Below are 6,020 nucleotides of genomic sequence, written 5' to 3' on the forward strand. Positions count from 1 at the left end.
TAGTGTCCAGATGAAAGGGAGGTGGGTGTCAACTGGCTAAGGAAGTTTGAGGGAAGGCTAGCTCAGAAAGTGAGGGTTGTCTTGTGTAGTAAAGTCTACTAGGTAATAGCCATGTATCAGATGCCTGTGTCACAGTGTGGTGTGTTTTACTGGGAATCAAACCCAGGGATTCACAAAGCTAGGCAAGTGCTCTACCATGAAATCTACTTCCCCAGCTCCTCAATCTCTTCTTGCTATGAAAATACCTTTCTTAGGCAGAAAAGGGGTTACCAAATAGAAAAATCTTTTTATATACATTTGCTGTTTACTTCACCAATGTAGATTTCCTTTATAAATGCAAACTCCTCTTACAAAAGGGCCAGCTTTTAGAGTTAATCCTGTCGGCTGTTTCTCCAAATAGCTATCTTAAAATATGCCAAAGAAATACATTTCAGATGGGGCTGGAGTTGTGGCTCAATGATAGAGAGCTTGCCTAGCATGTGCAGGGTGCTGGGTTCCATCCTCAGCATCACAGAAAAATAAAATAAAGGTATTGTGTCCAACTACAACTAAAACAATTATATATATATATATATATATATATATATATATAGAGAGAGAGAGAGAGAGAGAGAGAGAGAGAGAGAGAAATACATTTCAGAGCCCGGAAGGGTGGCGCACGCCTGTAATCCCAGTAGTTCCAGAGGCTGAAGCAGGAAGATAGTTCAAAGCCACCTTATTTAGTGAGGCCCTAAGCAGTCCAGGAAGACCCTGTATTTTAAAAAGGGCTGGGGATGTGTCTAAAGGGCCCTAGGTTCAATCCCTAGTACCAAAAAAGAAGAAGAAGAAGAAGAAGAAGAAGAAGAAGAAGAAGAAGAAGAAGAAGAAGAAGAAGAAGAAGAAGAAGAAGAAGAAGAAAGAAAGAAAGAAAGAAAGAAAGAAAGAAAGAAAGAAAGAAAGAAAGAAAGAAAGAAAGAAAGAAAGAAAGAAAGAAAATATTACAGAGGAACATTTGAAATAATAGAAGAGTTACAAAACTGAGAAGACTTGAAAGTGGCTATTACATATACAGTGTTTATAACCCCTTGCCTATTGTCTCCCAAAGGGACTCCCCTGTACCTTCAATTTCATCTTTGCCCCTTTTAGGGTGGATTCCCTGTATACTTGTAACAGGGGTTCACTTGATACTTTGACTATATCTCTTGTGGGTTTGAAACTTACACTTTTTTTCTTTTTCCCAGCCTTCATTCTCCCTGATCTTCTTTCCCTAATCTTCTGCTTCCTGACCTCTACGATTCTTTATTATTATTATTATTATTATTATTATTATTATTAGTTATAGATGGACACAATATCTTTATTTTGTTTATTTATTTTTATGTGGTGCTGAGGATCGAACCCAGTGCCTTACATGTGAGAGGCAAACGCTCTGCCACTGAGCCACAATTTCAGCCCCTCTACTTCTTTTTTTAAAATATTTCCTTAGTTGTAGATGGACACAATACCTTTATTTTCTTTATTTATATGTGGTGCTGAGGATTGAACCCAGTGCCTCACACATGCTAGGCGAGTGCTCTACTGCTGATCCCAAACCCCAGCCCTGATGGTATTACTTCTTAATTTCATTTTCTCTGAATCACCTCTTTAAAAAGCCCCTGAATACTCTCTTTAAAAAGCTGATGGGCAGAATCACATCCTTTGGGACAGGAGTCCCCTGTGTTTCTCCTTTGCTAGCAAAGCAATAAACTGTCTTTTTCCTTTTTCTCAAAACCATGTCCTCATTATTGGGTTTGCATCAGGGACAAGGACCAATCTTTCCGTAACATACTTAATGAAGAGCCAATTAAAAGAAGACAACTGTTGGCATTATTATGCAGAACAGTTTATTTATGTCTTAACCATTAATTCCAGTGTGAAAACTGTTTTTTGCTGTTGCCAAACCGAAAAGCCCACCAGTATAGGAAGGGGATTCTCTAAAACAAAAGAGCAGTTTTTGTTCAAACAAATCAGAAAACTGAAAACTGCATCAGAATAGCAATCTATCCCAGGTCTAGCCACAGGGATTTAGGTCACATAGCACTCCAGTGCAACATCACAACATAAACATTTTTTCCTTTGTTCCTTGTTAGTAGTGCCAACATAAATGCAATATTGAAATATTGGTTATCTATAATGAAAGTTTCAAGGCTTGGGGTTACAAACCTCAATCAGAATTCCAGAGTGTCATCAGCAAAATAACTCAGGAAGGAAGTGTGGAAACCCCCTAACCAGTTTAGTTACCCTCTGAATAAAGAAAAAGAGACTTGTTCTTATGTTTGCTCCTGCCTGAGATTTGTCCTGAAGTTGTTACCTTTGATGCGCTTTGATCCACAGGAAGTGCAGCAGCCACTGCTTGTCCACTGACCAAGAAGCAGGTTTATCCTTAACCCCAACCCCACCACTACCATAGCCATTCCTGAACCAAGGAGCTCTTTATTGAAGGGTCAGAGGAGAATCCCAAGGTCACATAGAGAAACATGAATATGGAGATTTCTGCCCTTGACTTGGCTAACCTGAAACCTTGTACCAGTACTGCCTCATTGTTTAAACTTTTGCAGCATGTCCCAAACTGAAGTTCCAATTTCCCAAAAACCTTCTCCTGGGAGCCCTCACTGAGGTCTTCTTCAAGTCCTTCCATAGCCCTACCCTCATTTCCTCAAAATCTACTTCCCCTCCACAGAGCAGTGAAGACCCAGCCTTCTAATCCATTCTTGGAAATTTTCCCTTCTGGTGCATTCCCAGAAGATTCAAAGATTGGTGTAGGAAGGAGTGGGGATATAGCTCAGAGGCATAGGACTTTCCTTGAATGTGCAAGGCCATGTGTTCAACCTCCAGTGTGGCAAACAATAAATAAATAAGTAGAAAGTAAATCAGATTGGAAAAGCAGCCCATAGGTGAGATTTTGTTCGGTTTGGTCTTATGTGTCTTAAAATTCCATTACAGCCTAATGTATCTAAAATTCAACTTAATTGACCATCCTAAAGATTAATTTCCCTCTGGGGACCAACACTTCTGGTACTAAAGAAAAATATATCCTAATTCCAAGACTTCAATTTGATTCAATTATCTATTAATAATCTCGGTCCTATTATAAGTTGTATTATAAAAGCAAGAATATTCTATTGTCGGGGGCCACCTTACACATGAGCTAGGCTGTATTGAACTTCCATCACATGTTGTGCGAAGCAAGTGGGCCTTACCTTTGTTGGGCAAGGAAGTGCCTTACCTCTGGGCTTGGACATTACCCAATGAGATTGGGCTACCTATAAGGTCCTTGCTTTAGCATCTGGACAGCCATCTTAAGTGACAGCTGCCATTTTAAGGAAAAAGTTGTGCTGGGGATGTGGCTCAAGCGGTAGCGCGCTCGCCTGGCATGCGTGCGGCCCCGGGTTCGATCCTCAGCACCACATACCAACGAAGATGTTGTGTCCACCGAAAACTAAAAAATAAATATTAAAATTCTCTCTCTCTCTCTCTCTCTCTCTCTCTCTCTCAAAAAAAAAAAAAAAAGTGAATTTAAAATCTAAAAAAAAAAAAGGGGGGGGGGAGTTTCTCTTTCACGCCCAAAGGGGGTTCTGAGAAGGCTTACCACTCCCTCAAACCAACCCCTAACCGCCTACATTATGACCCACCTGACTCTGATTTCTGAGCCTGCCCCATAAAAGTCCCAGAACCAAGCCTGTTTTGCCTTTCTCTCCTATAGAGAGAGGGCCTTTATCTGTCAGTTCTGACAAACTCTCGTGTGTATCCTGCCTGGTCTCTGTATTCCATTTCTTGCTTACCCATCTCTCATTCCTCGCTTTCCCTTCACCGCCCCCCTGTTTCTTGTAACACTATCCCTTGCCTTATTTGGGTGGAATATTCTATCGAATGTCTTTTCCCTAATAAATAGAAGGGTTCCAGGTGCACTCTCTCTCTTGCTCCTCTTGCCCTCTTTCTAGCGCTGTCCAGCATGGGAGCTGACTTTTGAGGTTGCAGAGCTTTCCCCAATCCCCACAATTGAGAAAAAGGTACTTCCATGTTCCTGTGATCTTTTTGTTGCCAGTCCAAACCACACAGAGTGACCCTGATTCCATCGTCGTAATGGGACGTGGGTGATACTCTATTTATTTGTTTCATGCGAGGAATTGAACAGAGCAGTGCTTTACCACTGAGCTACATCCCAGTGCTTTTTAGTTTTTGTTTTGAGGTACGGTTTCCCCAAGTTAATGAGGTGCTCCTCTAACTTTGGATCCTACTCCCTTGGCCTCCTGAATCACCAAGATTATAGGTCTGTGCAATGGTGCCTGGCTTATTGTACAGGCCCATTCCACGGTGCCCTGCTGTGTTTTTAGAACTTTCCATAAGAAAAAGCAAATTGTCTATGGTTTGGCTTGTTCCCACAGTCCTTGAAGTTTCTGTGCTCTGAAAACCAGCAGTTACTGAAAGGGCTGAACCACATTGATTTTGTTTGACACATTGTAAGAAGTCTTGGTTTTTAAAACAAGGTAGCCCTATGCCATGAAAAATACTGTTTCATTTCGTTTCTTTTCTTCCCCCCCCTCTCCCTCTCTCTCTCTCTCTCTCTCTCTCTCTCTCTCTCTCTCTCTCTCTCTCTCTCTCTCTTTCTTTCTTTCTTTCTTTCTTTCTTTCTTTCTTTCTTTCTTTCTTTCTTTCTTTCTTTCTTCAGGGTCTTGCTATGTTACCTAGACCAGCCTGGGAACTCCTGGCCTCAAGCAATCCTCCTGTCACAGTCTCTCAAATAGCTAGGATTATAGGCTCATATCACTGAGCAGCTATGGAGTAAAAAATATTTAAGCCAGAAACACAGTATGCAGAGGTTTTTCTCCTTGTTTTGCAAAAAAATTACCCCCCCAAAAAATTTTACATATATATATATATATATATATATATATATATATATATTAGTTTTTATATTTATTACATGTTGTGTGTGTGTGTATTAGGAATTGAATCCAGGGCCTGTGTGTGTTAGGAAAGCACTCTATCACTGAGCTACATCCCCAGTCTTATTTATATTACATAACAATAATATATTGACATAAATAAGTTTACAATAACAACAAAGTCAGGTTCCCACTACTGAGACAGGGACCATCACAAGGATGGAAGACAACCTCCCAAGAGCTCCCTATCTCAACCTTAGCCCCTGTCCTGTCATCAATTAAAATAATAATATGCAGAAGGGAAGGAGAAAACACCCGAGGCCTTAAGCCCCTAACTATCTTTCTTTAAAATTGACATTCCCACCCCCCTTTTCTTCTCCTTCTCTCCCATATTTTCAAAAACTTTATCAAAAGGCAGGTATACCATAAAAGCCAGAATATTGGTGCCATAATGTCTCCAAGAATAATGTAAACAACTATTGATCCAAACCTTTTGCAAGGAAAAAGTTCATTGAAAAATTGAAAAACTACTACACTCATGACCAAAGAGGAACACCAGACCCTACCCCACCCCTGCAACTCCATAAAAATCCGCGCCTTCCTTTGTTCCGGAAGCAGCCTGGTCCCCTATCCATCAGTGCTGTCTTCGTTTAGCTGAAGCCACAATCAAAATCTTGCCTGTGAATCTCACAATACTCAGTTCAAACTTGTTTCTATTGTTTTTGTACCTAAAGCTCTCATCTCTGTTAACACTACATTGAATATAAAATCTCATATCTTAAGCATAGCATATGAAGTTCTTTATAGCCTATCTTCAAATCATTACCGGTTTCCTATTTATACACACCAATTCTCAAACCACACTTTTTTCCATCTTCCAAGACTGTTCCCTGTGCCTGGAATGCTCTTCCCCAACCTTCTTCATCTAGCAAAACTCCTACCTGGTCTTTGGAGCTGAAATCAAAGGGTGTGAAGCTTTCCCAATGCCTCCTGCCTCTGGAATTCCCAACATCTTTTTATTTGCCCCTCTGTTCTCCTATAGAATTTATATCCATGTCCCTATGTTAGCATTATTATTGATGTGACTCTCCTTGACAGAAGGACTTGTGTCCTATT

The sequence above is a fragment of the Urocitellus parryii genome, chromosome 2 (genome assembly GCF_045843805.1).
Source record: "Urocitellus parryii isolate mUroPar1 chromosome 2, mUroPar1.hap1, whole genome shotgun sequence".
In the NCBI taxonomy this organism is placed as follows: Eukaryota; Metazoa; Chordata; class Mammalia; order Rodentia; family Sciuridae; genus Urocitellus; species Urocitellus parryii.